Below are 23,289 nucleotides of genomic sequence, written 5' to 3'. Positions count from 1 at the left end.
CAACTGCCACGCCTTGCACACGATCAAGTACGAGCGTTGTACGCTTCACAACGATTGCTTGTACTTTTCGGCAGGTACGAGTTGGTGAGTGCCAAACCTTTTTAGGCCTCGACGTCTATGAGTGGTTTTCGCTTGGGTCGCACTTGAAAGTTATGCAATAATTGTTGCAATTTGTACTGTTGTACGGCAGTAATAGTAGCGCAGCAACTTTTTCATCCTTTCAACTCCTTCTCAACGCAAAGCTTCAACCACTCGAGCGCTCGCTACCTCTTTCGGCATACATGGACTGCCTGTCAGCTTAGTTTGGGCTGGCGCCACTTGTGCTCGGCGCAGCAGAAAATTTTCACTTAAGTACCACTCGCGCGTTCGGTTGCCCTTCTTCCCTTGCCTTCCTTCGTTCTTCCTCCCATAACGGTTGCTATTATTTTGTTTGTCAGTTATTGTTTCCATTTTTCAGCTTTAGCGCTCATCCTTTGACTGCTTCGCGCTCCAGCTGCTCACCGTAGTTTATCGTGTTTAGCAGGCGTGTCCGTTAGTTGCTTGCCGCTCGGCAAAAGCAGACACACACGACACAAATACGACGACATGCGACAAGTGCGAACAACAGTTATTATGGTACAGACAAAAACAATAAAATCGAGGTTGGCAGCCGGCAGCTGTGCGATTCCTCTGTGGCCCAGCCGGGGCAGCAGTTTTAATTGCTCTGGCACAATTAAAAGGTGCCAAAACTTAAAATCACACCAGCCGTCATTGTTACCTTGTAGTGGCTTGTTGAGAACCCTCTGTTGCTCGCTGCTGCCTTTTTCGCCTAAATAACGGCAACTACTGCGAGTTGAGATATAATGAAATGCCAGAAGTGTCACGAAAAAAGTTTGAAGTGTCGGAATTTTGTATGCAAATTTAGAAATTACGAAATTATTTTTCTTCATTTTTTGATTAATAAGACTTCTTTAAGCTCATGTTCATAAAGAGAGATAACTTAACCGTCTAAGTTTCGGGCTCTAAAAGACAATTTAATATCGGACCAATTTGTTAAGTATTTTAATTCGTCGAGCTCATTGTACCAAAAATTGGCTCATCCCTATGGAAAGACAATTTAAAAGTTTTCAAGTGAACTTGCCAATACACGGTGAAACGGATACTACGTAATGACTCTCGGTTGAGCTTCCAATCGATTTTAGGAAATATATTTCTCAAATTCCGTTAACAGTTTAATTAGAGCTTAAAGCCTGAAAGTCTGAGCTGAAACACACTACTTTTAGCTATCCTTGGTGATATTATGGGTAAGAGTGCTGAAATCACCGCTTTGGAAAATTTCTTTGACGTACCTGCTAAAACAGTACAATAACCTGTCTGTGGGGGTCTAAAACTTGTAAGTTCTCTTTTTTTGTAGGATGATATAAAAAATTGCAAAACTAAGGTTTCGAATTTTGACAACCCAAGCTTGCAGTGAGCTCTCAGTCTTGCAGAATATCAAAGCATGAAGTGAAGTTTGCTCTCAATTTCGAACACGCTAGAAATTCCAATTATTTTAAGTGTTCGTCTAGTTACCTCCAAAGAAAGAAAATGAGGTCCACAACTTGCGACTTTGTTGTTTGAAATAGGTGAGATACGTTTGTAATATAAAGGATGCGTTAGCATTATAATTCTGTCACTTTAATCACGGAAAAACCATAACAATTAGAAGGAACTGTGTTTTGGCTAAAAAATGCAGAGACTTGGATATTTATCAACGCAACAGTCAATGGCGACCGTTATCCTGCCATGATAACCGACTATTTGATGCCTGAAATTAAAGCTCGTTATCTCGGCGACATTTGGTTTCAACAAGACGGTGGCACTTCTCAAACATCGTATCAATCAATGAATTTATTGAGACAACATTTCGGTGAGCAGATAATTTCACGTTTTGAACCACTCGATTAGACACCAAGATCATTTGATATCACACCGTTAAACTTTTTTCTATGGTGATATGTAAAGTCTAAAATCTATGCGGACAAGCCCAACAAATGCTGTTCTTTCGAATGATAATAAACATTCCCCATTAAGTTTGAAGTTTCTGTGGCTTTTGTTTAAAAAATTTGGGAACCTCAAATGGCGTCGTAGGCTTCGATGAGCCATATTAATTTTTAATTATTTATAAGAAATAGGGAAAATATTAAGGCACCCTCCTCCCTTACCTTGTCTCTTCAAGTGATATAAAGCTGAAGTTCTGCTTCGGGAAGAAATTGCTCGAAAACTTTTTATTCAAAATTAAGTTTTGTAATACTTTTTTCTGATATCCATTTACCAGATTTTCATCTAACTAGACTTACTGCATTTGAGCGTCAAGATTATATTTTATTTATAAATTTTATTTTCTCAATAGACAAACCTGCCCCCATTAAACTAAGCTGTATCAAAGGCGTTCTAAAAACTTGTGTCAGCACGTGCTGCGTCGAATTTTTCATTGTATAGAGTTATAAATACATTGGCAAGTTTATGCAACAGTTCAGTCGAGCGATGTGCCAGGAACGACAAGCCAATTACCGTCAAAACGACATTAGAGGCGAAGAGTGATTTTTGACAGTGCAACGGCGGTCCTGTAGGGCAACGCGCCGAAGTTGCAACAATGCCAAGCCAAGTCAACCGAACCCAGCAAGCCTTTGGAGCAGTTGAGCTCAAATGGAAGCCTTCGAAAGATACTACAAAAAAATTTCAAAAGTAAAAGAAAAAATCACAATTCACGAGCGAATGCGTGGAATTCGACACAAAAGTCACTTAAAGTTGCTGCAAAGTCATTTGTGTGTGCCACCGGTTGCCGGGTTGTAAGTGGCTGCTGGCTGCTAGCTGATGACCAAGTGGAGCAAAGCAAAATTGCTAAGAATGACAGTAGAAGTAACGGCAATTCGGAAGATTTACGCTTAATGCGCGAACGCACTTAAATAGCGGAGCACGTATGTAAGCGACCAATGGTTGTTGTTGCAAGAAGCCACCACCAGGCAGCGAGTCAACGTGGAAGATGGTTGAGGGTGCGCAAAACGCAACTACAACAACTACGCAAACACATAAGCACATGAAATAAGGAAACTATAAAATTACACGCATAACGGCACTTTCACTAGAACACGGGCGCGCACGGCGTTACCAACCAAAAGACTGAAAGTGGTTTTCATATGAGGGCGTGGAGAAAGCAGGGCTGCAGTGAAGTTTTCGAGGAATGTGCGCACACACGTTTCGGCAATAAAATCTGACAGCTTCAAAGTGTCTCTTCCTACAAAACAGACACACACATGCGTATCTAAAGAGTGCGTTATAAAGGATGCACCCAAAGGAGGGGCACCTATGGAGCGTCAAAAACAACAAAAACAACAGTCACAAAAAGACAACAATAACAAAAAAAAACAACAATAAAAAAATCTACCAACAGCATTAAAACCAACAACAATAACACCAGTAGCAGCAACAAAACAATAGCAACAACAAGTACAAAAACCTGCCAACAGCGTTAACTAAAAGCAGCCATAGACAGCGTGCAACCACATAATATTGCCACACACCCACGCATACATGTATGCGAATGTTGCACGAATCTTTTCGCTTGCACACAAATTGCGCACTGCCATTCAACCGCAATTTGCCATAATTTAATGCCGAGGAACGCTAAATGACAGTAATTGCGATTGTTGTAGCACCCACCCACACACACACACGCATACAAAGGCTGCTGCAAGTCAAGTGCGAAAAGCGTTTTGCACCAAAGAGTCCCAAATGTTTCGACAGGGTTGCATAACCATTCGCCATAAGTACACATATTTATATGCAACAAAAATCTACATATTTTAAGCTACCGTTATATAGTATAACGGCATATGAGAATATTGAAAAGTCGCACAAACACTTTGGCGCTCTCTCTATGTCCCTCAGCGTCTAGCACACTCAGCGCTTTTTAGACACCAATCCGTTGCGGCTTCTATTTTCCAGCTAACGGTTAAATAGCAACGCTTATAAATTCTTGCGAAATTTCGCAATTTCAATTGGTAAAAAATTCCATATGCATGCAAATTGTTTCAGCAAATTGACAGCAGTGCTCTCAACGCTCGTCTACATGTGCTCAACCACCTACTAGGTGCTCACTAACAGCGCTGATGCACGGCTGAATTGGCGCGCAGTGTCGCATTTGCTATGCACCGCTGCTTGTTTGCCTTACGTGTTGATGCATGCCTGTCAGTTTATTGTCAATGCGCAATTTTCTAATTTGCTTCTGCACCCTCACTTCGCGTTTGTTTCTGACGGCCACTGAAGGTGCTGCAGACAGGTGCTGCAATTCAATTACATTTGGATATTCATATTATGTAATCATCTCTAAATTTATGGAGATTTTACGTAAGGTGCGCAGTGGCGAGTAGCATTTTGTTATGAATATCAAGGAAATTGATAAAGAACTGATAGTTTTAAAAAGTTTAAAAATCAACACGGTCTTTTACGGCAGTTGAAGCTTTAAGCTCGTGAAAGCTTATGCGTGTATATATGAAAGCTAAGCATAAAACATAAAACTGATAATGGTTACTCAAACATCCCGAACCGAACCTCTAGTAAAATTTATTCAACAGATATTCATGGGAGGTCAGTAATTTCAACGCTGAGGGGTTCAACAATATGCAAATCTGTCCTGTCTCTACTTATCTGGATCTTAACTTTGAATAAAATATTATTAAATCTAGAAACGAATTTTCGTATCCTACATGTATTAGATTTTCGATTGTTATGTTGCGTTATATCGGTACTCATATCCCTTACTTATGCTGACAAGGCCGGTCAGTTTGAATGTTTAGTTAATTTTTGACAGCTGTTTTTTTTTTTTTTTTTTTATCCGGTTTGGTTCGTCTTCATCGCTCGCAGACGACCCAGATCCGCTCCAGAGCAAAGGCAAAAGCAAAACCAAAGATCAATCATCGACCTTGGTGCGATCGGCCTTGGTGCGTCGTAGGATATCCCTAACTACCTGTTCGGAGCTTAGTGGATAAGCTAATTATCTGTGCTACTAGTTTCTTAAAAAAAAATCCCCTTTCGAGGAGAACAACTGTGTGGTATTTCTTCTTCCAAGTCATATTTTCCAGTTGGATAAACTCTTTCGACAATTCCACGAGTTCTTCGAAGGCGGCTGAGATACGTGGCATGCTCGATTTGAGAATTTAGTCAGAAACAAAGACTTCGAAGCAATTACGCTTTTTTATGTTTACTAAAGCTTAGAAAAATTATTTAAATTTTGTGAAAAGGCATAACGTTATGTTTGAAATCTTTTGAAAACATAGATAATGACAACTTTGTACATTTATATATTTCCGTAAAAAAGTAGTCATTCAACTTGGTTCCATCCAGGATCGAACTGGAGACCTTCTGCGTGTAAAGCAGACGTGATAACCGCTACACTATGGAACCGCATGGCAACCCTGCGGGACTAATGTTATATAATTTCGTAAAGTTATAATTCTAATACCAGATTTTTAGAAATTTTGTCTTTCAACGGTTAAATAAGATGGCAAAAGAACCGTGTAAAAAGAACAATTTCGAAAATAATTAATGGTGCTAATTTAATATTTCTCAAAAAAAATCTCCAAATGAAAAATAGGGTTTCTTTTTATAAAAAAAATATTTAACTGGTTCCATCCAGGATCGAACTGGAGACCTTCTGCGTGTAAAGCAGACGTGATAACCGCTACACTATGGAACCATTTGATTTAGAGTTGCCAGAGTACTATTTTTATTTGAGATATTTAAATGAGTGATTTATCGATGATGTGAGTGGTTAGTAAATTAATTAGTAATAGTATTGTGATTTAAAAAGTATTTCACTCAAATTATATTACTTATTTAGAGACCGTTGCATTTAATTACATTTTTTTTTAAATATTTTAATGATATTATTATTATTTTTAATTAAAATAGTAGAATTGAATTTAAATATTTAATTTTCTTTTTCAGTTTGTTTATTTATTTGTATTTTTGTTATTTTATTTAGTTCAATTTATTTTATTTTTTTTTTTACTATTTTATTTGATTGTAGATTACTTTATTTTACATTATATAAATTTTAAGATTTTTATCTTACTTTTTATACCTTGAACAGTGTATATTTGGTTTGCCACGAAGTTTATAACACTCAGAAGGAAGCGTCGAAGACCCTATGAAGTAGATACATATGTACATATATAAATGATCGGTATGTTGAGCTGAGTCGATTTAGCCATGTCTATCTGTCTGTCTGTCCGTCTGTCTGTATATATACGAACTTGTCCCTCAGTTTTTAAGATATCGTTTTAAAATTTTGCAAACGTCATTTTCTATTCAAGAAGCTGCTCATTTGTCGGAACTGCCGATATTGGACGACTATAACAAATAGTTGCCATACAAAATGAACTGATTCTTGTATAGAAAATTTTGCACTTGAAAATATATATTCCCAAAAGTTGGCACAGATCATTTTCTAAGACAACAATGTAATCTCCGAAGAAATTGTTCAAATCGGTTAATTAAAACTTCCTCATTTGGCGATATATCTTCACGTAATTGAGCTTTAACTTTAATGCTTTAACCGCGAATTTTTATGTACCTAAGGGATAGTGAATCCAGTATCATTTGGCTTTATGTAAAGAAAGCGAGGGTTTTTTCTTTTATCAACAGAGCATTTATTTCTTATAAGTGAAAGCTGTCTTGAAGCTATGATGTTGAAGAAAGTGCTAGTGAGATTGAGTTGTCTTGGTTGAGCGAAGTTTCGCTAAAAGCTGCTATTATCTCTGCATTCCATTTTCTCTGAGAATATTATCGCTCTAGAGGTTCTCTAACTACATAAAATAGTTTTAAATAAGTAATCTGTAAGTTTTTCGGAGTTCGGTTCACACGGCAATATTTTTTAAAATATTCATTTTAGTTGCAACATATCATAGATTATGTGAATATTTGGTTGAACTCGGAGACTGGTTGGTATTGAACATCTGTGACAATGTTATTGCTGTTATAGTGGTTACTGGAGCCCGATTGGGCGAAAAAGTTTGGGTTGGTTGTCATCAAAGTCATCTGAAGTGCTGTTTCAGCTAGATGGTACTGGGCATGCATTGAGGTGGTTAGAGTCATGCCAAGACTCATTGTACAGTTGACGAATAATTGGTATGTCGGCGTTGATTCTGAATAAGAAGGAGTTTAACCGACTACAGTATTCTGAAAGAAGTTGTCCAAAGCACTCTTCTCTCTTCACTGTTCTTGGGGTAACTCGAGCTCTCCGTCTTCAATGGATGAAGGTTTGACTCCATGTATGCTATTAACTGAAAAGTTGTCGGTGAAAGAGTTGATGACTCCGCTGTGAAGCGCGGTCAGTTCTTGCCTGTTAGTTGCGACTGGTTGGTGATGTCGTCGACATAATTAAGAAAGACCTCTGGATGTTATTAGCAGAAACTCCTTGAGAGGAATCGGGGTATTTTGACACTTCTGAAGATTCCTCCTTTGCGTTTAACTAGACGACCATATCGGTGAGGCGTAATTTATGACCGGCCGGTCAGTCGGTTCTTCGAACTTCTTAAGTTTAAGCAGCTCGGTTTGCTTCTCGTATGTTCTTTAAAAGGGATCATCTCCTAACTCTTCTAACTGTGCATATGGAAGGGAAATAATGGAGATTATTTCTGCAAGAGTGATTCGAATATTTATCATCTAATTACACTCAAAGGAGGTGTTGGTTTGAAGAAATTATGGTTCAACACCGAAAGAATGCTTCTCAAGCCAACACCTGCAAAATTTTTGACTTGGCAACAATGTCAGAGTGTTTACATAATATTTTTTATTAATATAAGTTAGTAAATTCTTTGGCCAAAGTAGTCTCTCTTCTAAATATATTTACCGTTAACTGAAACGTGAGTGGCATGAATAAGGGCGCAGGAAACTCACAATTGCTGAGGGTGGGTATGTATTGCTCAGAACACACACACAGATATGCGTATGATATTCTCAGAATTTCAGAAAGTGCAACTTTGCAACACGCCACCGTTAGCTTTTGCTTATGAAATTTCGCAAGCAAAGCAAACCAAAAAAGTGGCAGCAACATTTAATAATTCGCTTTACTGACAAGTAAGTTGCAACAAAGGCGCTCGTTGCATAAGTACACTATGCACGAATATACTGGTGCCTACGTGCCACAAGTGTAAGTTTGCGAACATGCAACACGGCCAATTATATGTGCAACTGCGGCTTGCAACAAAAAAAGTTGTAATAACAACAAAACCAACAAAGAAGGCAAGCAGAAAAAATGAAAATAACAGCAACAACTACAATAGAATCAGTGGAAAATGACAAAAACAACAACGAGAACAGCGAAATCAGCCAACTTTGACACGCTAACAAAAGGCCAACGAAAATTCGTTTGCTCGCGCGTGTTGCAAATCTCTAATTTCTTGCCACAGCGCTGGGCGACATGTTGTTTTTGTTGCTGAAGTTGTTTTTTGTAATTTTTGTAAAGTTTTGTTGTTATGTAGCTATTTTTTGGTTAGGTTGAAAATATTTTTTAAGCGTCGAAATTTTACTTCACCAATTTTTGTTGCTGTTGTTGCTTTTTTCCAAATTCGGTTTCACCTTTTGTTTGCATCTATTTTTTCTTGCCACATGAGTGCCACTTTGTTACCTGAAGTTTAAATTACACATGTGCCACACATAAACTAACGAAGGCCGCCTGCCGTTAGCCACATTTCCGCTGACTGCACAAGCCACTTCCTTGCAACAACAAACTAAAAAAACACCGTTAAGCCCAAAGAAGACAGAAAAAAATTGCAAAAATCTACTACTAGCATTCACCTCACATCGATTGCACCTTTCAAACCGAATTCCCACCAGCTTAACCAATCCAAAGTCGTGTCTAGTTACAACAACAACAATGCTAACAAACAAACAAGCATTTGAGTCAAAACACGTTTGTAAAAGTTTACTTAACTTTGTCTCTAATTTACTGAGCTGCCGCCACTAACTAGCAGCGCCGCTCTCTCTCTTCTCACTACTCTCTACTTATGCTCCCCTCATCTGCTAACGCTCCACTTTGTTGCATGCTTACCACTTAGATGTGTCATTGGAGGTTCGCGTCTCCACTAAAATTTTACTACTTATTCCCAAGCGGTAAATCTCTTTTCTCTCGCTACATACTTTTTACCGTTACTTCTACTGCTGGCTCACGTCAGTTTTTGCTGTCTCAACAACTTGACACTCTCTGTAGGCCAGACTTCTAGTCATTGTCCTTGCTGGTTTTTTAGACGTTTATCCTCTTTTAAAGCCTTCTGTTTCACTTCTTTTTTGCTCTCTGATTAGTGTGACTCAATTTTTTTAGAAACAAAAATAAAGAAAAAGTTTAAAGTTTTCGGCAAAACAAGGGAATACGCTGTCTAACGGTTTTATTTATGTACTTGACTTGATTGATTTAAAAGTTTTCATTGCTACTGCTTTGGAGCGCCAAAAGTACATGGACCAAGTGTCCACTATCATTAAGTCATTAGGGTGGAAGTACGCGCCTCAGAGTGGGACGAAAAATTATACTTACTAATTTTGTACGAAAAACTTTGCAATTTACAGTTAACAATGCTGAGTGGTCTGTTGTTGTGGGGTGGATTTTGTCTTCCCTAAACGAGCTACCTCTAATTTAAAGTTGAAAATTGTCTTAGCTTTCTTTGTACTTTCAGTTAATTCTATTATTTTAAACATATCCTTTAGTAAATAAATTTGCTTCAATTTCAATCGACCTCTCGCATATTTTTTTTCCAAAAACAGGAAGGTTTCGTCATCGTAACTAAAAGTGCTTAAACACCGTGTGCCGTGGCTTGAAATCTCGGTGAAGTCAATAGTTGCGGTTACACAGTGGTAAGTAAAGTCTCTTTCTAAAATCCATCAGTTATTCTTACAGCACTCTCCGATGTCAGCTACCATCTGGAACCCTTCTAAACACAATAGGAAAAGTTCGATCAAAAGTTTCAAGGGCCCCACTGGTAATGATTCGGGTTGCGTACATGACATGAAGAAGCTTTCACAAGTAGTTGACGAAAATTTTTACTGGAAGTGTGAAAAAAAGCTCCGAGTTTACACAACCTGGGGGAGAGCCTACAAACGGATATTATTTTGATACCCAAGGGATACTTGCTCTAAGGCCAGAAGTCGTGAAATTTACTCAGCTATAGGACCAATATATGTGTGTGGTTGTCATATATACCAACATTAGCTTTCTGGAAGCTTACAGGCTATTCTACAAGCCAATAAGTGCTCAAACACTGAGAGATTTTTCATCTGGACCCAACTTGATTTGAATTGTTCGATTAAGTGGACGACTTTCTTTTTTATACAATCCTTAGATATTGCAACATCGTGGATTTTAACGGTACATAGTCGTATGTACTATAAGTTTCACAGTTATGACGGATTTGTTACGAGTATGGTTTAGAGAGGTCGCCACTTCGCAATTACCTACATACATAGTTTTCGGAAGCAATTGGTAGTAAAATTTATTCCTTGTCGGACCCTTCGACCTACTTGCGTATCGAATATGTAAAGTTTAATAGAAGAATAATATTTCTGATTTAAGCTTAATTTTAATCTTATTTTTCTTTTTATGCAATATTGAGAACACCGAGTAAAAACCTTAAGGCCACAGGTCTAATAGATTATAACAGGTCAAGTGAAAGGTTCCCAGCCATAGTAAAATACATTTTTTTTGGCAAAATACGTTCTTTTATTCAACATAGTTCCCTTCAAGGGTGATACGCTGATAATAGTGACCCTTCAACTCTTCAAATAACATTTTTGTATTACGATTTGTCTTTTACTTCAAAATAGGCTTCAGTTTCGACGATCACCTCTTCAATATACGAAAATTTCTTCCCAGCGGGCATTCTTTTGAGATCTGAGAACAGGACATAGTTGCTGAAGACCAGACTTGTAAAATACTCGATTCATGGATTTTACGATCGTTTTCATTGGCTTCTATTTTTCGATTTGGATTTTGTATGACTATTTCGTCCTTCCAACGGTCTAATAACGCTTTATAATAGTCACTGTTGATGGTCTTTGCGCATACCAAAATCTAGACGCCATAACCAGCCAGCGGACTGTTGTGTTTTTCCATGTTTCGGAACGGGCTCATCGTGTGCAGTCTACTCGGATGACTGTCGATTGTACTTTGGAGTGAAATGATGGAGCTATGTTTCATAAATTGTCACATATCGATACAAAAGCTTAACATCTCCAAACTCTGCTCCGAATCATCAACTGGTCGTTGTTTTTGATCAAAAGAGCACCCATTTTGCACAGAGGTTTCTCATATCCAAATATTCATAAATTAAGTGTACACTGAATCAGTGTCCAGAAACTTGTCACCAAGCCAAGCTTTTGCTTCTGCTGTATTTTCCGCTTCAAAAGCATTATTTTATCAACACTCAAAAATCCTCTTTACTCATTTTTCCAAGGTAATAAAAGTTGCTTTGATCTGGTAACCGATGCTCAGAGCATACTAAAATTATGAAGGAACCACTTCTCCAGCCTGCTGAATAGCAGTGCAAGCATAACGACAGGAGAAGGCGAACCCAATTCCCCAATCGATGACAATGGAGCAGACGTTCCATTGCCCGATCATGAAGAAGTTCGAATATAGAACTGAAGAACAACAAATCGGCGGAGGCCGATGGATTGGCGGCCAAGCTATTCAAACACGGCGGCGAAGAACTGATAAGGAGCATACATCAGCTTCTTTAGAAAATATGGTTGGATGACAGTATACTCAACGATTCGAATTTAAGTGTGCTCCGCACAATCCACAAAAAGGGAGACCCCACAATCTGCGCCAACTACCGTGGGATAAGTCTCCTAAACATTGCGTATAAGGTTCTCTCGAGCATATCGTGTGAAAGATTAAAGCCCATTGTTAACAAACTGATTGGACCTTATCAGTGTGGCTTTAGGCCCGGAAAATCAACAACCAATTAGATACTCACCATGTGCCAAATTTTGGAAAAGACTCGTGAAGGGAGATTCGACACACACCACCACACTAATTGAGAAGTAAAGTCCTCTCTCGAGAAACAAAAATCAAACTCTATGAGTCACTCATTATTTTCGTCCTGGTATATGGTGCAAAAGCATGGACGATGACTACATCTGATGAGTCGACGTTACGAGTTTTCGAGAGAAAGGTTCTGCGAAAGATTTATGGTCTTTTGAGAGTTGGCCACGTATAGTATTCGATGGAACGATGAGCTATATGAGATATACGACGACATACATAGTTCAGCGAATTAAAGGGCAGCGGCTGCGCTGCCGAAGTCATGTCATACGTATGGACGAAAACGCTCCAGCCCTGAAAGTATTCGACGCAATTGGATAGGAAGCGGAAGAACTTTACTCCGTTGGAAAGACCAGGTAGACAAGGGCCTGGCTTCACTTGGAATCTCCAATTGGCTCCACCGTGCGAAAAAAGAAATGACTGGCGCGCTGTTGTTAACTCGGCTATAATCGCGTAAGTGATGTCTACGCCAGTAAAGAAGACTTCTTCTGAACAAAAGTTGCCTTACTCAAAACTTAATGATCGAAGTGTATACATTCCTCAGTTATGAAAGCTTCACAAGACATTAGCCTGAGCTTAAATTTAGCAACTTTTAAAAGTTTTGTAAGCTATAAACTTTGTAAAGAATGAAGATATAGCTGTCAACAATCTGTCATCTGTGGAATCATCTCACAGCCTAGTTTCCGTAATTTTCATAATAACTCGAAATTCAGAAATATGAAATAATAAAATTTAATTCCTGAGCTTTCGAGTATACCAACCAATTACTTTAAGCCACCTGCCACAACGAATCAAAGTTGCTGCACCCGACGCACCTACGCCGGCACTGCTTTCTTTCAGCGACCGCACTTGAACTACGACCCCGCACCCACCGCATTGTTGAACTGTGTAGAAAAGCTCATACATTCGTTATTTGCGCAGAATTTTACAGCATTTTTGTGTTGCAACAAGCTGCCGAGTGGAAGCCACAAAACTTTGCATATTGCATTGGGAGACGACATAGGATATGTATGAGGACTTAAAGCACACATACACACATGCACACATATGTATATTTTGTATGTTTTTATCTGCATCCTGCCACTGCTGCAGGCATTCCACTTGGCAGCGAAGCAGGCGTCGGCATTGCCGCAATAACTGTATTTTGCATTTGCATTTGTTGAGAATTGTCGGTTGAGCTGTCAGAAGTTGCAACTTCTTGAGCCCAAGGGAATTGTTTACACACATCCATACATCGGGTGATTGGCATACACGCACACATGCAGATAAGGCTACCAAATACACACCTTTGTACACTTGCTGGCAACATGCGAATTCCCTTATAACTTGTAATTTTATTTTTCAGCTGCAGCTTTTCGCACCTCTGCTACTGGCAGCGCACCTTGCAACACACACACATACACATGCAAGCGTATTTATGAAAGAAGGCAGAATGAGTCCTGTGTGCATTTGTTTACATTTGCCACAAATCCAAAAGGCAGCCAAATGGTTTTCCTGAGTGCAAGTGGATTGGTTTTAGCTGCCGAGCTGCTCACAGCATATTCGAGGTATTATTGCGGGCTCGTACACATATCTGTATAGATATGTGCGCTTTGTTGTTGCTTTTTTGCCACATAACGGCACACTTGTTTTTATTGCCATTCGTATGATTCCTATGTTGTCCTTTGTGTTGCAACAAATGCGAAATTTTCCACACATTTAATCGTATTTGCTTGTGGCAAAAAGGTTTGAAATTTTAGACGCGCATTAGCATTTACGGCATACTCATACGAATATTTTCACAGATATAAATACATATGTATCTATATTTACATATATAATATATAATATGTAAAAATAAGAAATATATCTATATATATGTATATATATTTATATATATATGTGTGTGTATGATTACTAAGTTTTGCCATACCTAGTAGAGGTTAGGTCGATCTTAACAGGGATCTCACTTGGATTGCTTAGAACGCGGGTTCATCGTGATACCTAAAACTCCTGTATAATAGATGATAAGACCCCCATAACTCGACAAAGCGCTTGAGCCTATCTCAAAATTGTTGATACGGCTAATGTCAATTACGGGTCTTCAGCCTCTTGGTTCGGCGGTAAAACGTTCCAATCTCACTCTTGCAAAGGCTGGTTAATAGTGCAGGGTATTTTCCACTACACCCTCCTCCACAAAACTTTGACAACTTTCTTTTGACATGATTTTTAGCATTACCGCATGAATGCCTATTCGACACTTCGCTAAAAGTAAGTAGCTCGAAATATCTCCTGAGATCTACTTGAGACCAAAATAATCTTTTACACAGGAGCGGATCGTCGATCAGCGCCAGCTAAGCGCTCGAGAGGTCCATTGGTCCAGTGCTAAAACGCAAGACGCCAATAGAGATCTAACTCGACTCCGATATGAGCGATAATATGAGCGAAGATTCTTTGACTTCCTTGCTTTGTACGCACAATTAGCGACCTCATCGCTTATATTGTCGCTCTACTGTCAAAGTGAATGCTCACCTTCCTGGAAGAGGCTGTTCTTCGTTGAAAAACGACTACTGCTGTGGTCTGGTAGCCTAAAGTTAAAATTGACGGAGATCTTCTTACAGAAAAGACGCACTCCAACCTTTCGTCATCTAACTTCTCTTCTCCAGAAACTCCTCCCCACCCACATATCACTCATCGGTATGTGATCTTAGAAAAAGCCGCCACAAGTTTCCTTTTCGACGCAGTGATTCAAGTTTTCAAGAATGCAGTTATCGTAAAAGAGAATTTATGTGTGTCGTTTTACGAACCCCCTCATTTACTCAGCTTTCCTGAGCCTTAAAGCGCACCTCGCAACAATGGCGCCTAGGCATCTCTTTGTATATGTACATTAAAGTTTCTTAGCAAATGGACCTAATCAAGTGCACTCCACTGAACGAATACATTGTAGAACATTAATGGTTTGACTGCGGTTTTGTAGAGTCAAAAAACAACCTTTGCTATAATGCTTAATTTAAACCTATCGCCCCTCTACAGCAATATAAGGCAACCGATACCTTCCTTCTATCCTCAGTATTTGGCATCCATAAAAGCTTTCAGTCACGTAGATGTTTCACTTTATCAATAGGTTGAAGACGTGAGTTTTCAAATAAAGGGGGCGGTACGTTTGGGATCTTATACCTCCTGACAACAAAAACTACTTCAGTTTTGCTTGTGTGGATGGGTAAGCCGCTTCTGTTAATATAGGATAACATCGCAAAATTTTCCACATACTTTTTATTCGTACATTCTTGATATCTTTGGTTTTGAAAGTTAAGTTCAAAGTTCCAGAAAAAATATCAACTTCAAAAGTTTTTCAACTAGAAATAACTGTTGCTTTGAAAGCTCTATTAATTTTTTAATAATTAAGCTTTCTGTATTATTTAATATAATTTTAAAACCACTATTTCACCATTAAATTATTAAAGTTTTCTCTATGTATAAATAGGATTTGAAACGAAAGCTTCATAAAATTGTTCCAATTTTTACAAGGGTTACAAAACCAATTAGAACAATTAACAATGTTAAACAATATTTTGAAGAGTTTTCGAATCTTAAATAAAAAAAGCATACAACATTTAAAAGCTTTTTAGAATTTTTTGAGTAGCGAGCTGAGGCATGGTTTGAGTTTGCTGCCGCACGGAGCTACACCACGTGAATACTCAAATACTATTTCTTGGTAACAGTTTGGGAGGTCTTGATTGATTTGTGACTTGTTTTGACGTGGCTTCTTCGGCCATCATATTCGGCCGATTAATCGTCTGTTTCGTAAACATAGATCAAAGACTTATTGCTAGTAATAACACGATTCATGACATCCTGTTTTTCGAAAAAATTTAATGATTTTTTTTCTTAGGCCCAAATTATTTTTCAAAATGGGTTTCTCTGATCCTTTCGATATTTCAACAATGCCAGTAAGATTTCCAGACAAACAAAAGGCCTTTTACAATATTCTGAATGTTTCGGGACAAGAAATTTGATTCCGCACACAAAATTTTATGGAACTTCTTTAATAAATAACTTCAATAATTGAGTTATTTTAATTTGTTGAATACACTTTGCTAGTTTCTATATATATTTAAATTTGAAAACCAAAATGATAAAGATCTCGCAAAGAGCTTAGATGCGAGTATATTGGAGAAGAAGTGTAAAATCTTACCTTTTTATTTTATAAGCAAATTGTTTTTGAAAATAAGTGCTGTATGGTTGGGTTTGTATTCAAAATATACTACTGTGTTCAAAGTGAATTTTTAATTTGTACTTTGCGTGTTTTTCGAATCGTTACATTTTTTTCTGTAAGTTGGTAGTGCAGTTAGTGACATCTTTGCTAAATTTCACGTCATAATAATCATTATTATTTCAAATACTGATCGTTTTGTGAGGCTCTAAAAGTGAATTTTTCGACTTTTACTATTTCTGAATTTATTGAACAAAGAATTGCGATAATGCACCATGTCATACTACATTGGTTATTCGTGATCATTTCGCCACATTTCCACTAATATCGTGCCGGTATCGCAACCATCGCATTTGTCTGATTTATCCTTGAATTTATCCTTCGATTTGGGTTTCAAACTTATTATTGCGAGAGAAATACAGTACAAATTATGAAACAACAAGTAAGGAAGGGCTAAGTTCGGGTGTCACCGAACATTTTATACTCTCGCATGATAAAGTGATAATCGAGATTTCATTATCCGTCATTTACACATTACACATACACATAGAATTAAATTCTGAGAGATTTACCGACATTTTCGGTAAAAAATTAGGTTAGGTTAGGGTAGGCACTGAGTTCTTCGTGTTCGATATCAGGGACCTTGAAAAGTTATAGTCCGATCACGACAATTTTTCCACAAGGGATACCTCAGCTCAAATACCGTATTTGTGTAAAGTTTTATTCCGCTATCATCATTGGTTCCTAATGTATATATTATACAGAGAAGGCATCAGATGGAATTCAAAATAGCGTTATATTGGAAGAAGGCGTGGTTGTGAACCGATTTCACCCATATTTCGTACATGTCATCAGGGTGTTAGGAAAATATTATACATCGAATTTCATTAAATTCGGTCGAGTAGTTCCTGAGATATGGTTTTTGGTCCATAAGTGGGCGACGCCACGCCCATTTTCAATTTTTAAAAAAAGTCTGGGTGCAGTTTTCTTCTGCCATTTCTTTCGGAAAATTTAGTGTTTCTGACGTTTTTTGTTAGTCGGTTAACGCACTTTTAGTGATTTTCAACATAACCTTTGTAGGGGAGGTGGGCGTGGTTATTATCCGATTTCTTCCATTTTTGAACTGTATATGGAAATGCTTGAAGGAAACGACTCTATAGAGTTTGGTTGACATAGCTATAGTAGTTTTCGAGATATATACAAAAAACTTAGTAGGGGGCGGGGCCACGCCCACTTTTCCAACAAAATTACGTCCAAATATGCCCCTCTCCAATGCGATCCTTTATGCCAAATTTCACTTTAATATCATTATTTATGGCTTAGTTATGACACTTTATAGGTTTTTGGTTTCCGCCATTTTGTGGGCGTGGCAGTGGGCCGATTTTGCCCATCTTCGAACTTAACCTTCTTATGGAGCCAAGAAATACGTGTACCAAGTTTCATCATGATACCTCAATTTTTACTCAAGTTACAGCTTGCACGGACGGACGGACGGACAGACAGACATCCGGATTTCAACTCTACTCGTCACCCTGATCACTTTGGTATATATAACCCTATATCTGACTCTCTTAGTTTTAGGACTTACAAACAACCGTTATGTGAACAAAACTATAATACTCTCCTTAGTCAACCATGTGCATGCATTACATAGTGGCTCATTTTATTAAAAACTCAAACAGAAAAATCCTTTTACATTGCGTGTTTCATAACGCAAAACGATGACTGCCAAGTTTTCCGAATCTTTCGATGACTTCTTCGGCGGTGATTTCGATGTCATGATACGTTTGAAGCAACGCTAATCCAACTAGTCTTTCTTGAAGCATGGTCGTCCTAAGCCATGTTTTGATGCGACGAAGATAAGAGAAAGAACGTTCAGAGCTCGCGTTTGTTACGGGAAGTGTATAGAATACTCGGAGATAGGTGTGGATTGTTGGGAATATGTCGACTACACATTTTCTTAATGTTTCCAGTGCAGAAGTTGGAGTTTAAATTTTTTGTTGCTGCTGTCAGTGACATTGCCAGTAGCTTAATTTACCTTTGAATTTAAATTTTTGTACGCTTTTTTCATCATCCAGAAATTCCGAATCTTTCCATCAAGCATCCGATTAGATTATCGATTTCGTTTTCTTTTAAAAGACTTGCTTTTTCTGGGAGCAACACACTTAATTGGTAACCATCCAAAACTTCTTGTGAAAAACGAGCTTCCAAATCTTCTTTGATGGTATCCAGCAGAGGTATGCAGACAGAGACCCTGTAGTAATCTTAGCAAGTTTTCACGTCGTAATTATCGCGTTTCGTTTGTCGACCACATGTTCTCGGTTTCGCTCCGTCAACATCGAGTTTTTCCGCCATTTTCTTGGCTTCTGAATAAATCAATCGGACGTTGCTTGCCACGTTGGAAAAAAAGAGGGAAAAAGTTATATTTCATCAAGTTATATTTCATCAACTTTTTCCCTCTTTTTTTCCAACGTGGCAAGCAACGTCCCAATCATTTTTGATGCCTTCGCCAAATCAATTGCTTCCTTTTGAAGATCTACGCTGAGCGAATGGGTGAGCGATAGAATGTCGCTTAGATAGAAGAGCCCGCCGATAAATTCGAACTTGCACAAAGCCGATATGAGAATTGTTGCTTTGCTGTTTCTCTGTTCTTCCACTCACTGATTTTTGACAGAGCTTCGATGACCAACGGTAACTTCGCAACAAATTGAAGGACAGCATCGTGCCTCTCTACCCATCTTGTTTCACACAACTGGACAAGTTTTTCACCAAGTATCTTTGGTAATACAGTCACACGTTTTGGAAATGAGTTCTTGAAGAATTTGTCAACTTCTCGTATCGCACTGGCAACGTTTTCGATTAATCGTACTTTCACTGACTTTGAAATACAGTTGTTGAGTTTGTGCGAGAAACACGGAGCCATGACAGCATTTTTTGCTTCTTTCCTTCTTTGGGGGTTAATGGCAGTAGTAGTATTATCTATATATCAGCCACAGTGAAGCGTGGACGGGTCCTCTAGTTATTTCATATTTTAGGATTTATTGTATTAAAATATAATGTTTAATAAAAAAGAAAACTCTTGCAATATAAGCTTAATAAAACTTCAAACATAAGTTTTCAACTCCGTTTGTTTTGCAGACTACTTCTGAGTTATTTTTATTTATTTTTTTCTATTTTTCAGTAGATTTTGTAGAGGAAGAGCAATTAGTTTACAGTAATAATCACCAAAAGCATTAAAGATCTTTCAAAAGTTAAAAGTATTTGTTCCTTTGGCAAGTTTTTGAGAAGTTAGGAAAACCTCAATAAAACTTAAAAAGCTTTCAAGCAAATTTCAAAATCTCTCAAGCATTCCTTATAATTATTTTTAATTAACTAACCTAAAACTGAGGCCTTCAAACTGAGCTAAAAGATAGTTTTCAAAAGCTCTTAAGCTTTTTGGAAAGTTTAACTCAAAAATTTTGATTACTTCTTATTAAATTGATGACTTTTCTTCGAAGCTGTATTACTGACGAAGACTAAATGTTTCTTCGCCGTACGCTTTTCGTTTATGAAAGCTCCCTTTCTACTATAACGTTTACTGTACTTGAAGTTCGAATTGAAAATTTCTTGAGATAATTTACTCGACATAAGATCTTTCGAAGTCATTGCTTCAACTACACAACAGCAATAAAAATGTGTGCTACTTTAGAATATTTTTGTTGATTTTTTTCACCACAAAATTTTTAGCATTCAAGCAACGGAAACATGTCGCAAACATATCAATTTCAATCGATTGCCAGCAGTGGCAAAGACGAGGAATTACCATTGCTGAGTAGACTGTTGTTGTTGCTTGATAACATTTTCCATTGTCATTGACTGCTTCGTCGATATTATTGAAGCAATTTATGGTAGATTTTTGTTTCATTTCGCGCGTGTGAGCGCTGCGACGTTTTAATGGCCACTTAGCTTGCGTCCGATACCGTTAATGATGATGAGCACTGTGTGTGGCAGAAAATGTTGCAAGTGCTTTTGATGAGTGCCCCATTTTGCGCGCAGAAACAAAAGACTTGAACTTGATTTTTCTTTTATTTGACTTTTTTTGAGAATTCTGGTTGTTGTTATCTTTTTGTTGTATACCACTTTTGCTTCTATGCGACATTTATTTTTATTTGTCGATCCTTTCGTACATTTGATGGCCATTAAAAGCGTCAATGGTTGACCTCGAGTTCTGTTGTACATTGATGGTGGTGGGGCGTGTGTGTGTCTGCGTGTATGCCACATGAATTGTTAATAAATTAAGTGCGCTCATTGGGGACTCATTTTGCAATGACAACAACATGTACAACAACAAGCGAAGCAAAACCTTGCAACACCTGCCTCCTCCGCAACATGCGACGGTGCAACATATTGTGGCATATACATATCCCTATACATAGACATATACATATGTATGTGTACATACTTATACTGTGATTCTCTTGAGACTTATCATTCGGTTGCGTACGTACGTGCTTGGCAAAACCGCCTCCTCGTAACACTAACACCCCCCCTTGTTACTAACACAATTTGCTAAAACTGCGACATACACACACCCACGTGCCACTCATACTTTTGCAAACACCCTGTCCTTGTAATATGATTTTAGGTATTCGCATAGGCGCTGCTTCAACAGCCGCTCTTCTTCTGTTTCTTCTCAATGTCTCTTATGTGCGTATTTTTATTATCAGTACACGCTTATTAGTCGCATAGAAATGTCTTCATTCCATGTCGAAGTCATTAGTTGGTATTTCTACATTTGCCAAGGAGAAAAGTGCTTATGTTGCATGCTACTGTCTCAATGTAACATGTCAATAATCATAAAGTGGCAAGTCATTGCTTTATACGGAATGTGGAAGGTGAACATAAATATATGCTTCGGCATAAAGGAAACCTAGAGAGTGGGACATGAATAGGCTTTTTGAGAATTTTTCCATAACTTTTCTTATCTATTTTGCTTTCAACACTATTCCGAGGTGAAGAAACAGTTACAGGGCTCAAATTGCCTTTTGCATAATTCCATTTATTTTTATATTTTTGTTTTTCCAAAATTCGCCAACAACAATTAGAATTCAGATAAAGGAGCTTATTATTTTAACGTTTTTTAAATATTTTTCATATTTTTTCTTCCTAGAATTCTTGCGTATAAAGAATATTCCTCTAAAATAGCTCGAATAGGCTTTACGTTTTATCTTGTGCGACTTCCAAAGAAAGTTCATTTAGGAAGTCATGAATGAGGTTTTAAATCTCCAGTCTTTCTAGTCAAATTTGTAGATATTTTCTTTCAATCATAGAAAAAGACTTCAATCGACTTTTTGAAAATTTCTGAGGTAATTGCTTTTATTTTTCGTCAATGGTAATTGTGTTTCTTTATCTAACCTAACTAATCTAACTTTCTTTCTTCTGTTGTTGTGGTAACGGGTACCTAATTCCCGTTAGGATGGTAAGGAAAACGTATTGTTTCGACGGGGTCGGAACAAAGAGAGAGGGGTGTCAGATCAGTAGGGTTAGTGGGGCATGCAAAGGGGGGCCAGCTTCATTCGGAGACTCATAGCACGCAGGACATACATATATTAGATGGGAGGGGACACCACCTTGCACTGCCCCTTGCTTAGAGTTTTTACCTCGATATAGTGTGGATTATTGATGACCGCTCAGCTAGTTCATGGTCCACTCCTTCAGTCCTGGAGGGAGCGTAGATTTTTTATGTTCTCAAGTAGAGTTGTGTGATTGACTTTCTCCTTCTCTAATCTTTTAATGGTTTTCTGTGCTCTTTCTCTTCGGAACACGTCGAACTATTCATAACATTTTTGGACTCCGAACAACTTAGAATGAAACCTCCAGGTGTTCGTTGAGCTATTTTGGCATTCGTCGTATAGTGCGAATTGATCTAATAACTTTGCCATATCTGAAGCTAAGCTGCAAATGTTCAACTTTCAGCACGTTGGGTTTCTTGAAAATTTCCATAATTATCGCAGCTTTTTACTTCCACAGGAAAATGTTGGCCTTCATAATAACATTAAGATTAGTATCTTCTATAAGACAGTCAAGTAGTAAAGCACAAGTGAAAGGATAACACAAGTGCACAAGTTTAGCAGTTAGAAAAGTAGGATAAGTAAGATGACGTCAGAAAATTTGAACTAAAGTAATACACTATCTTTCTTTTTTCAAATGAGTATCCCTTAAAATACCTAAATAAATCTCTTGAACCATTTAAAGAAAATTAAAAGCTTTTAAATGTAGAAAATTGAAACATAAAAATGTCAAAATATTAAATGACATAATTTCCTTGTGAAAAAATGCGCCGCAAAGTCATAATAATAACAACAACAAATGTAGACATACAAAATATGGCAGCTTCACAAATTAAACGAGAAAAAATTGGCCTTTGTGACATATTTACCTACACACGGAAACAGCGGTGGGTGGCAGAAAAACGTGCACGTTAACTGCAGAGCAAAGGGGAGGGATTAAATGGGCTACTTATTATTACATAAGTACTAGAGAAATGTAAACACGCAAATACCTTCGCCCTGATATGAAGAATAGAACGTAAATGACTACTTTTTGGGTGGCGAAATTTTTTTACTACATGTTTTTAAGAAGGTTCTTGCAAATTATAAAAATAAAGTACGGAGTATGGAAATGCTTCTAAATGTGGGTGAACCCGCATGACAATGCAGCATGCCACATTAAAATAATGCGCTACAAGGCTTTGACAGCTGGTGTCATAAAGGCAACTGAGGAGTGTGCCATTCTGTAATATTTTTTACATTTAACGCTCTGAAAAAGGGGGAGTATTTAAAGGTATTAGAGAGGGCAATAATTGGCCTCATTTTTATTTCAGTTAAATGGCAGGGCTCAGTTGAAAAATGGTGGCGTAATGGCAAGGCCAAATTAAGAAAGTGCAAAAGGGCTCGAAGTTGCAACACACAATGAGTGGATGAGAGCCACGAAGAGACAGTCAGCGAGTGAGAGAGGTAGATAGAAAGAAGGAAAAAGAATAAAAGGAATTAAAATTCTT

At 37.9% G+C, this 23,289-nt stretch overlaps 2 non-coding genes across 2 annotated transcripts; both read right to left on the bottom strand.

The window, feature by feature from the left end:
* Positions 1-5,351: 5,351 nt before the first annotated feature.
* Trnav-uac (transfer RNA valine (anticodon UAC)) lies at positions 5,352-5,424 on the bottom strand. The gene has a single exon. It is a non-coding gene; the product is annotated as a tRNA-Val (tRNA).
* A 219-nt stretch (positions 5,425-5,643) lies between these two features.
* Trnav-uac (transfer RNA valine (anticodon UAC)) lies at positions 5,644-5,716 on the bottom strand. Its single transcript has one exon. It is a non-coding gene; the product is annotated as a tRNA-Val (tRNA).
* Between the last annotated feature and the right edge of the window lie 17,573 nt (positions 5,717-23,289).

This window comes from Bactrocera dorsalis, chromosome 3 (assembly GCF_023373825.1).
Source record: "Bactrocera dorsalis isolate Fly_Bdor chromosome 3, ASM2337382v1, whole genome shotgun sequence".
NCBI classification, from domain to species: Eukaryota; Metazoa; Arthropoda; class Insecta; order Diptera; family Tephritidae; genus Bactrocera; species Bactrocera dorsalis.
The sequence above is the reverse complement of the archived record's forward strand: the minus strand, read 5'-3'. Positions and strand labels throughout refer to the sequence as shown.